The following is a 10567-nucleotide window of genomic DNA, read 5'->3' as shown; positions in this document are numbered from 1 at the left end:
AATTTTTACCCATATTTCGTTTAAATCTCTTACTTTTACCTCAAAAAATTCCCTTAAACTTAACATCACTTAAGCTAACTAACTTTCCTTAATTTACCTTTTTATAACATCTAAATTCTTCAAAGGAAATCCCAAACGAATAATCATACTACTTTTTCATACATATTTTTAATCACACCAAATGCTTCTAATCTCTTATTTACTTATTTGACATGTCAATTATACTTGCAAACCTCAATAAAAACTCATATTTCAACATATCATTCAAAAACCCATTTTCTTCAATCTCAAATAAATCAAGCATCTCTTAGTTTCAATCCTCTTTAACCTTTCTTTAAGCTTCCAAATCGCTCAAGGTTTCAAGACCAAACCAAAAACTAAAGGAAAAACTAGCTAGATGAAGTCTTACCTTTGGTTGTGGATGAGAGCACGGGCAACGGGGAAGAAGAACATAACTTAGCTTGTTTTCAACTTTCCCCCTTTTTCTCTTCCTCTTCTTAAATACCCTAATTAAAATAAATTTTAAATCTATTTCCCTCTAAAGGACCAAAATGCCCATTTCCTTTCTCTTCCTTAAATTTTAAATTCTTTCATTATGGTCGCCGACCTAATATTTGGGGTATTACAATTCTTCCCCTTAAGAAAATTAAGAAGTACCTGATACAAAGAGGTGTGGAAACTGCTTCCTCATATCCTCCTGTCTTTCCCAAGTAGCTTATTCTACTTTGTGATTTTGCGAAAGAACTTTAACTAAAGGAATCTTCTTGTTACGTAGTTCGTTGTTTTCTCTAGCCAGGATCCGCACTGGTTCTTGCTCGTAAGTCAGATATGGTCGGATCTCTATTTCCTCTGGTGTGATAATATGGGATGGATCTGATCGGTACCTTGTAAACATAGACATGTGAAAAACATTATGGATCTTGTTCATATCAGGAGGCAAAGCTAATTGATAAACTACTGGTCTGACCCTTTTTAAAATCTCATAAGGTCCAATGAATCTCGAACTCAGCTTTCCTTTGTGCCCAAATTGTAATACTTTCTTCCAAGGCGACACTTTCAAAAATACCTTGTCTCCTACTTGAAATTAAATTTCTTTTCTTTTCAAATATTCATAAGACTTTTGTCAATCGGATGCTATCTTAAGATTATCCTGAATAACTTTCACTTTCTCTTCCATTTCTTTCATAAAATCCAGCCCAACTAGGTCTCAATCTTATAGTTCAAACCAATTTAATGGTGTTCGACACTTTCTCCTATACAAAGCTTCATACAGGGCCATCTTAATACTCGATTGGTAATTGTTGTTATAAGCGAATTCCACTAAAGGAAAACACCTTTCCCATGATCCTTTGAACTCAATGACACATTCCCTCAGCATATCTTCCAATACCTAGATAGTTCGTTCTGACTGCCCAACTGTCTGTAGATGAAAGGCTGTGCTTAAATTCAATCGAGTACCCAATGCCTCATGCAAGGACTTCCAGAGTCTTAAAGTAAACCTTGGGTCTCGATCATACACAATCGATATGGCACTTCATGCAGCCTAACTATTTCCTTTACATACAATTTCATATATTTATCCATCGAGTAATCTACCCAAACTAGAATAAAGTGAGTTATCTTGGTCAATCTGTTCACAATTACCCATATTGCGTCCTTTTTGTCGGGTGACAATGGTAGCCCTGAAACAAAATCCATTGTAACTCATTTCCACTTCCACTCGGTAATGGATATTGGGTGTAGCAATCCAGATGGCACTTGATGTTCAGCTTTCACTTGCTGACATGTCAAACATCTCACAACAATTTCTGATACAACCATTTTCATGCCAGGCCACCAATAACGACTCTTTATATCCTAATACATTTTATTCCCGCCTGGATGCATAGTCAAAGGAATAATGTGCCTCAAAAAGAATATCTTCTTTTAGTTCATCATTATCGAGAATGCAAAGTCTTCAACGATAATATAAACATCTATCAGCCCTCATTTCAAAGTCTTTGGCCTCTTCTTTTTCTACTTGCGCAATTCTTGCCAAGAATTTCTCATCTTGACCTTACAGCTCTTTTATCCGATCCAAGGGAATTGGCTTTAACTTAAGTTTAGAAATCAATGCACCATATTCCTTTAAAGATATACGCGCATCCAAAGCCCGTAGAGCGATAAAATTTTTTCGGCTAAGTGCATCCACTACCACATTAACCTTCCTGGGATGATAATAGATGATCAAATCATAATCTTTCAAAAACTCGATCCATCTTCTCTGTATCAAATTCAGTTCTTTTTGAGTCAACACGTACTTTAGACTCTTATGATCCGTATAAATATGGCACCACTCACAGTACAGATAATGATGCCAAATTTTCAAAGCAAACACGACCGCTGCCAATTCCAAGTCATGTGTTGGGTAATTTCTCTCGTGATTCTTCAGCTGTCTTGAGGCATAAGCCACAACTTTTCCATCTTGCATAAGCACACATCCCAACCCATTATGAGATGTGTCACTAAAGACTACATAGTCTTTACCCGACTTAGGTTGTACAAGCATAGGGGCTTCTGTTACAATTCTCTTTAGCATTTCAAAACTTTCTTGACATTTCTCTGACCAAACAAAAGGAACATCTTTTCGTAACAACTTAGTTAGCGGCAAAGCTAACATTGAGAAGTTCTCCATGAACCGTCTATAATAACCAGCAGGCCCCAAGAAACTCTAAACTTTAAAAATATTCTTTGGGGGTTTCCAATCCACTATAACTTGAATCTTTTTGGGATCTACTCTGATGCCTTCTGCAGATACTATATGAACAAGGAAAGTAATCTCAGCTAACCAAAATTCACATTTGGATAATTTGGCATACAACTTCATTTATTGAAGTGTCTAAAGAACAACTCGAAGATGAGCATCATGTTCCTCTCTTGACTTGGAATACACCAAAATATCATCTATAAATACCACCACGAATTGATCCAATTAAGGTTGGAATACTCGGTTCATCAAGTCCATAAATATTTCAGGAGCATTAGTCAATCTAAATGTCATCACCACAAATTCTTATTGTCTATACCGAATCAAAAAAGCTATTTTTAAAATATCATCCTCTTTTATCTTTAATTGGTGGTATCCCGACCTCGAGTTTATCTTAGAGAACACTGTTGCGCCTTTCAATTGATTGAATAAATCATCAATCCTTGGAAGAGGATACTTATTCTTTATCATTACTTTGTTTAACTGATGGTAGTTGATGCATAATCGCATAGACACATCCTTCTTTTTCACAAAAAGCACAGGTACTCCCCAAGGAGAAACACTGGGTCTCAAAAATACCTTATCGAGTAGCTCTTGTAATTGGTCTTTTAGCTCTCTTAAATCCGTTGGAGCCATTCGATATGCAGCCATAGAAATAGGTTCAGTACCCTGGTAAACCTCAATCTAGAATTCCACCTCACAGTCTAGAGGTAAACCTGGTAACTCTTTCGGAAAAACATCCAAAAACTCCCTAACCGTTGGAATATCATCTACTCTTACTTCCGATAATGGAGTGTCTATCACATTAGCTAGAAAAGCTATGTATCTCTTTGACATCATTTTCTTTGCAGTCATGGTTGATATCACATTGGATGGCGATTTCGCTTTTCTGCCGATCACTACTATTTCAGAGCCTTCCGCATCCTTAAAAAATAATCGCTTCTTGCGGCAATCAACCCATCCATGATGTGGAGACAACCAATCCATTCCCTAAATGGTTTCAAACTCATCGAAAGGCAACTCCATTAAGTTTTTCGGGAATATAATCCCTTGAATCTTCATCGGGCATTTTCTACATATTCGCATTACTCTCGCACTGTAACCCATAGGGTTTACAGCTATCATCTCACTAACAATTGGTTCTAAATGAATTCCTCTAGCTCTAACCAACTTTGTACTAATGTATGAATGTGTCAAACCAGGGTCAACTAAAATAAATATAGGTTCATCAAAAAGATGAAATGTACCTGTTAAGATCTCCGAGTCATCCCGATCCTCATTGGTCTTAATATTGTAAATTCTGGCGACTCCCCGAGTCTCTTATCGCGACATTGATTCAGATTGTCTTTTAGATCTATCTCTTCCTCTACTTCTATTAGAAGTCGCCACTGATCTCTCAGATTACGCTAAATTATCCCTGGATTTCTTAGGGTATTTTTTGAAAAAGTGACCAATCTCACTACACTGGAAACAAACTCTACTGAGAGATATGCATACCCCATGATGAAATTTACCACATGTTTGACATGGAGTTCTCTCTCTAAATGCTTTACCCGAGCTAGCACTAAAAGACTGGAATTGTTTAGTGTTTTGCGAAGCTGCAGCAGAACCATCTCTATCAATATATCAGGAACTCGGGCCCTTGCCTCTCTTAGTATGATGGATAGTTGAAGGCGTTCCAACTCTTTTCCCCGTCTGCATACTCTGCTCCGCTTCTAGAGTCTCCTTTTGAGCTCTTTCAATAGCCTTAGCTCGATTTATAACTTCTTGAGAGCTAGGCAAGTTCAAAGCCAACATCATCTTTTTCAACTTTGGCCTCAAACCTTCAATGAACCAGTCACGTCGAGCTTTGTCATTGGGAACTACCTCAGTAGGAAAAAGGCTCAGCTTGTTGTATTTAGTCTTGTACTCATGTACTGCTTGATCTCCTTGTTTCAAATTAAGGAACTTTAGCAGCATTGCCCGTCTAAAATGCTCACTAACATACTTGTTCTTAAATTCCTCCATGAAGAACTGCCAGATCACTTGTTTTGGCGGTGCATACATTGTAGTATTTGACCACCATACTCGAGCTGATCCCCTAAGTAAAGATACAACTCCACCCAGGTTTTACAAATCCGAGCAGTGAAGACTATCAAGCATTATCATAACATCATTTACCCATAAGTCATCCTCTATAAGACCTTCATCCTCTTCTCCATAGAACTCAAGAGCTCATAAACTCTTCAACTCTTTTGGAATCAACATCCTCGGTACTGGAGGACCAGAAGGAGGTTGGAATCGTGTCAAGATGGCATCGAGAGCTTACATAAAAGCTCCAAACTCAGGCATCGATATAAACTGATGTGCAGGTGCACTATCATTTTCATATGGAATCGACTGCTCACTATTAGCCTCGTAACTTTCGCTACTCGTTCCTTCTCTAATATTTTGTTCCCTCGCTCTACGCGAGTTCGAAGATTCCGACATCTAATAGGACATACATAATAATAATACTCAAGTTAGTAAGTAATGACATCAATTACACTCTAATGACACTATATCAGTAACCTTGACAATCTTAATGGCATGTAACCCTTTTTCTAAATTCAAATAAACCTGGTTTCGGCCGAAAATTGACTAAACTTGTAGCTCTGATACCAATAAATATAACACTCATTTCCTGTATATGTTTCCGTACACAAGTCACAAGTGTCACATGACTTTTTAAAAACATATACTTAGTTGTAAAACTCATAAAATTTTGTTTCAAAAATATAACAAAACATTTTAATAGAATAATAAAACAATTTTTGTAACATATTACAAAAGTTATAACTTCATACATTCCAGTGCATTTTTTCTTAAATTTAAATACATGCCATCTAATTATCAAAAGAAGACATAAATGTCCTACAGTTACTGCTAAGTCAACCTTGGATTGATGATCTTTGATGCACTCCTTACTAGGCTAGTTTGTGCTCATACCTACATGTGAAATTGACACACATTAAGTATTTACTTAGTGAGGCATAATAATGTAAATGAACTGCAATTCATACATAAGCATATCATGGTTATTGAAATACAAACTAATTCGTATACTTCATAAGAATCAGTTAACCATCTCAGTTAAACCAAGTTTCTTTCACATAGTCATCGAAACTATTCTTAGTATGCCCAGCATACCTATTTTTCTGTATATTTTTCTCATTTATCCTTTATTTTTCCCAATGTATGTTAAATGAGAATGTAAGGTACATGCATTGCACCGAAGTGTCAAAATGGTCATTCACATTTTATGAACACGATAAGTGGCACCTTTTATGCCGATAATGCACCATTATGCATTAATCAAAATCGATCGATAATTTTCATAGTGGTACCTTTTATACTGATGATGCACCATTATGCACTAATTAAAATCGATCGATAATTTTCATTAGTGGCTCCTTTTATGCCGATAATGCACCGTTATGCATTAATCAAAATTGATCGATAATTTTCATTAGTGGCACCTTTTATGCCGATATAAACCTATGACTCTCAATGCACATACAATGGGATTTTAAGTCAAATTCACATATTTAAACATTTATTTTGGAAATATCGATAACCATTGCACAACATCAACATTCATACATTCATTTTAGAGCAGTTTATACTCTAAAACTTATTCATAATATCATTTCTATATACGTTATGAAAATATACCAAAATGTTGTAAAACATACATTTAATAAAACATTCGAGGTTGACTCATCACGAGTCTTCCTCGTTTTATACAAGTACAATAAATGCACTCACCTGATATACCTCGCTAGTATGCTGTAATGATGTACTACTATTCGACAACTTTATCTTTGCCCTTTTTCTTGCTTGACTCAGGAGCTTGGTTATGATCTATATAAGTATCCATTAAGTACACATATCATTCCAATATTAGTATACTCTCTAACATTTATACTTTTAAATAATACTCAAAAGTACTATTATATTCAATTTCTATCAAAATTCATCATATCTTAAATTTTACAGACTCAATAGTATCGGTACCCCTACCATGGAATCGATACTTCTATACTATGGTATCGATTCTCCCTTTCAGTATCGATACCATTTCTGCATTCTGGAATCCATGGTATCAATACCTTCCTCTTAGTATCGATACCCACAGCAGTATCGATATTAATTGCATCAGTATTGATATTGTTCATCCTATTTCCCCAATTTTAAACCTATAGTATCGATAATGTTCTTCCAGTACCGATACCCTTACCTATATTTTCCATTTTTCAGCTCGATTTTTACCCAAATTTTGTTTAAATCTCTTACTTTTACCCCAAACAATACCCTTAAACTTAACATCACTTAACCCAACAAACTTTCCTCCATTTAGCTTCTTATAACATCTAAATTCTCCAAAGAACATCTCAAACCAAGAATCATACTACTTTTTCATACATGGTTTTAATCACATCCAATGCTTCTAATCTCTTATTTACTTATTTGACAAGTCAAATATACTTGTAAACCTCAATAAAAACTCATATTTCAACATATCATTCAAAAACCCATTTTCTTTAATCTCAAATAAATCATCAATCTCTTAGTTTCAATCCTCTTTAACCCTTCCTTAAACTTCCGCATCACTTAAGTTTCAAGACCAAACCAAAAACTAAAGGTAAAACTAGCTAGATGAAGTCTTACCTTTGGCTGTGGAGGAGAGCACGGGCAACGGGGAATAAGAAGATAACTTAGCTTGTTTTCAACCTTCCCCCTTTTCCCCTTCTTAAATACCCTAATTAAAATAAATCTTAAATCCATTTCCCTCTAAATGACCAAAATGCCCCTTTCATTCTTCCATTCTTACTAATTAATCTTAAACAAAATTTCTAAATCATTTCTTATACTTTACCATTTATTCAATTTAATCCCACAATTTTTAATTCTTTTATTATGGTCACCGACCCAATATTTGGGGTATTACAAAGCTGCCTTTGTCACCCCTTTACACTCTTGTTTGTTTCATTAGAAGTTCCTTCTGAGTTTGGCACACTATCCGAGTCTCTCAAATCACTCTCCTCTTGTAGCCAAGGGCTGGGAGCATAATTCTGACGCCTCAACGATGCTCTTAGCGAAACATCCCATTGTGGGATAAGATCTTGTTTTGGCTGTAGAACTTGCAAGGAACAAAAACCTTCTCCATGTCCCAATTTCCCACATAAGAAACAAAATAGTTTTAATTTCTCATACTGAAAGGTTGCATACGTGAAAACCCCATTTGGGAATGTTGTCTTCTTCTTTTACTTCAACGTCTTCCTCACATCCAATAGAACCCTAACCCACAAACAACCCCTTTAACCCAGTGTTATCGCTGCCACATCGAACTCCATAAAAACTCCAATAAAATTTCAAAATTGCACCTCAACTTGTTTTGAAATAAAGCCAATTGGCAAGTCATTAATCAACACCCAATAAGCCACCGAATTCAGATCCACTATTTTTGGATCCTCCCCTTGGGTTAGGCGATGGAGAATCAACAAATGAGAATTAAAATACAAGGCTCCTCCTTCCAGATTCGATCTACATCAACATCATTAAACAGCCTGAATAGGTAATAACCTTATTCGAAATCGGTAATCAAGATGTTACCAATAGGGTGCCAAACATTCGCCATTACTATTTTCATTGCTTGAAAATTAATATTACCCGTAGTTAAGAATATGCCCATCAAGCATAAATCAAATTATACAAACGACGCAGAATCCAGGCAGACAATATCCAACACTTCCTCTTCCTCAACTCCCAAATTGAGACCTGTTAACTCATTCTAAATATCTGCCATCACGACCACTTAAACACTGGAATCAAGCCAACAAGGAAAAACAAATAAATGAAAGCAAACGGTCCAAGCGGCCAAGAAACCCTAATGATGGGTAGAAAACTGGAATCAATATTTATCTAAAAATTAAAATCGTTTTCAATGTAGTTTATATGAATTGCCCGTCCAGCTCAGTTGGTAGAGTGCAAGGCTCTTAACCTTGTGGCCGTGGGATCGAGTCCCACGGTGGGCAATTCATAATTGCCGGAGGTCTTCCACGAAAGTTACTCTCAACCTAGTGTTGGCGGCAGTCTACTACCCTACCTCCCCCTTACCCTATTACATATAGGAATAGGGTCAGCTAATTTTTTTCAATGTAGTTTTATATATAAATTCTATATCATTTAACTTATAATCATCGTTGAATAACATTTGAAAATTTTATTTTTAAATGAAATATATTATTTCACTTGTGCTGGAGTTATAAAATCGAATAATATAATGTTTCATAAATAAGCTGCTAAAACAATAAATAGGATATTAATTCTAGGTTGGTCCAAGGTAGCCTATTTCATGATACAATAATATAGATATGATTCTTCCTCAAGTTTATTAGAAAAGAGGTTTAACTAACTGGTCACTATTCAAAACCTAACAAAAAAAATGTGAGAACACCATCATAATTGTCGTTAAATAAATAAAATTTTACCCATATTTGACATTTGAGATAATTGTCATTAAAACAATAAATACGATATTAATTCTAGGTTGGTCCAAGGTAGCCTATTTCATGATACAATAATATAGATCTGATTCTTCCTCAAGTTTATTAGAAAAGAGGTTTAACTAATTGGTTGCTATTCAAAACCTAACAAAAAATATGTGAGAACACCATCATAATTGTCGTTAAATAAATAAAATTTTACCCATATTTGACATTTGAGATAATTGTCATTAAAACAATAAATAGGATATTAATTCTAGGTTGCTCCAAGGTGACCTATTTCATGATACAATAATATAGATATGATTCTTCCTAAACTTTATTAGAAAAGAGGTTTAACTAATTGGTTGTTATTCAAAACCTAACAAAAAAATGTGAGAATACCATCATAATTGTCATTAAATAAATAAAATTTTACCCATATTTGACATTTGAGATAATTGTCATTAAAACAATAAATAGGATATTAATTCTAAGTTGATCAAAGGTGGCCTATTTCATGATACAATAATATAGATCTGATTCTTCCTCAAGTTTATTAGAAAAGAGGTTTAACTAATTGGTTGCTATTCAAAACCTAACAAAAAAATATGTGAGAACACCATCATAATTGTCGTTAAATAAATAAAATTTTACCCATATTTGACATTTGAGATAATTGTCATTAAAACAATAAATAGGATATTAATTCTAGGTTGGTCCAAGGTGGCCTATTTCATGATACAATAATATAGATCTGATTCTTCCTCAAGTTTATTAGAGAAGAGGTTTAACTAATTGGTTGCTATTTAAAACCTAACAAAAAAAATATATGAGAACGCCATCATAATTGTCGTTAAATAAATAAAATTTTACCCATATTTGATATTTGAGATAATTGTCATTAAAGCAATAAATAGGATATGAATTTTAGGTTGGTCCAAGGTGGCCTATTTCATGATATAATAATATAGATCTGATTCTTCTTCAAGTTTATTAGAAAAGAGGTTCAACTAATTGGTTGCTATTTAAAACCTAACAAAAAAAAATATGTGAGTACACGTGGATCGATCTGAATTAATCCGGGCGAAGCTTTGAAACCAGATCGGCAACTAAAAAATATTACATACACTAGGTCGCACATCTATACTGGTTCGCCACGGTTTTTTCTCAACACCAATAAATGGATATGAATGGGTGGGATAAAGATCAGATTGCGTTTGGTTTTGGTTTTGGTCTTTTGGATTTTTCTTCTTTCTCTGTCGAATTAAGTCTATAGCAGAAGGTTTGGTTCTGAGAAGCGAATGAGGTATTG

At 34.8% G+C, this 10567-nt stretch overlaps 1 non-coding gene across 1 annotated transcript; it reads left to right on the top strand.

Moving 5' to 3' along the window:
* Positions 1-8729: 8729 nt before the first annotated feature.
* On the top strand, positions 8730-8802 carry TRNAK-CUU. The gene has a single exon. It is a non-coding gene; the product is annotated as a tRNA-Lys (tRNA).
* The last annotated feature ends 1765 nt before the right edge of the window (positions 8803-10567 follow it).

This window comes from Hibiscus syriacus, unplaced genomic scaffold (genome assembly GCF_006381635.1).
Source record: "Hibiscus syriacus cultivar Baekdansim isolate YM2019G1 unplaced genomic scaffold, ASM638163v2 tig00111463_pilon, whole genome shotgun sequence".
Taxonomy (NCBI): Eukaryota; Viridiplantae; Streptophyta; class Magnoliopsida; order Malvales; family Malvaceae; genus Hibiscus; species Hibiscus syriacus.
Note: the sequence above shows the minus strand (reverse complement) of the source record. Positions and strands in the feature narration are given on the sequence as shown.